Genomic DNA, 1,373 nt, shown 5'->3' with positions numbered 1-1,373 from the left:
TGTGTGTGTGTGTGTGTGTGTGTGCTCTTCAAAGCTGGTTTTGAGTGTCTTGGATCAGACATGTAGAGGGAAGTGTGGGAGATAAGCCCACGACAGCTGCCAAACACCTCTGGGTTCGGTGTGTGTGTGTGTGTGTGTGTGTGTGCAGGCCCCTAGTTCAGAAGGAGTGTTCCTGAATCCCGGCCACCTGCCGCCCTGGTCTCTGGCGGCAGGTGTGAGCCAAGCCACACGCGATTCAGTGGTCTGATGAACAAGGAGCATATGTGACTGTCTTATCGTCTGCATCTTTTTGTAATAACATTAAGACAGGCGCGCCGATGGAGAGATTACCTAAATGTTAGCAACTGCTGAGGGCCGATCATTTCAGAGCGAGAGTCAGAAAGATTTATTGTCATTCGCATCTCATGTGGTACATGTGGTGGAACGAGATTATGTACACAGGGTCCCAGTTACATCCAACTAGGGGTGGACGATATGGCTCAAATATAATATTGTCATATTTCAGAGCATTCTGGCGATAACGATAAATTTTGTGATAAAAAAAAAATACAGAAATCATAGTTATTCATTTGACAAAAATAACTTAACATGTTGCTTTGCCATATATATATATATATATATAAAAACAAGGGTTAATTTTTCTGAAATTACTTTATTTAGTAAAGTATTCAGTCTCAAAGTATAAAAATAAAAATGATCCTTCTGTTATTTAGATTAAAAAAGTCTGCACATAATATAGATCAACAAAATCCACCACAAAATTTAAAGTGCAGGTGAAATTTCCCAAAATAACAGAATAAAATGAAGCTTGATCACCTGACTCTTTTCTTGCTCCATGAACTGTGGAACTCAAGAGAAAGACCTGCTCGTGTTTGTACCGACAGTTTAGAGCGGGGGAGACGCAAATGAGAGCTGCGCCCGCTTCGGCAGCCCAGAGCGGGGTGGGGGGAGGGAGACACAGTAGAGCTGTCTGTACCTGCAGTTTAGAGCTGGATGGAGAGATGCAGCTGAGCCGCGCGTTGTTTGTTTTTAGCTTTTTAGCTAGCTAGTATTGCGTGCAACTAATTAGCGTTATGCCAGTACTGACAGGTGGGTGGGGGGTTTGCGCAGTTCGTTTTGGTCATTCGGCGCACTCGGTTCTGTTAACGGGGCGCTTGACCTATTATGTCATGAAATTAGCATATCATGATATCATTTATTTTCCAGGGCAAGCTTTTTTTAACCGGTATTATCAATTCAATTCAGTTTATTTATATAGTGCCAAATCACAACAATGTTGTCTCAGGGCACTTTACAGGAACATTCACATAAAAGCCAATTAGTAAAGTTCTCTATCTAAGGAATCCAGCAGACAAGTTGAATCTTGGCTTCGT

The sequence above is a fragment of the Nematolebias whitei genome, chromosome 15 (genome assembly GCF_014905685.2).
Source record: "Nematolebias whitei isolate Nwh7 chromosome 15, NemWhi1, whole genome shotgun sequence".
Taxonomy (NCBI): domain Eukaryota; kingdom Metazoa; phylum Chordata; class Actinopteri; order Cyprinodontiformes; family Rivulidae; genus Nematolebias; species Nematolebias whitei.
Note: the sequence above shows the minus strand (reverse complement) of the source record.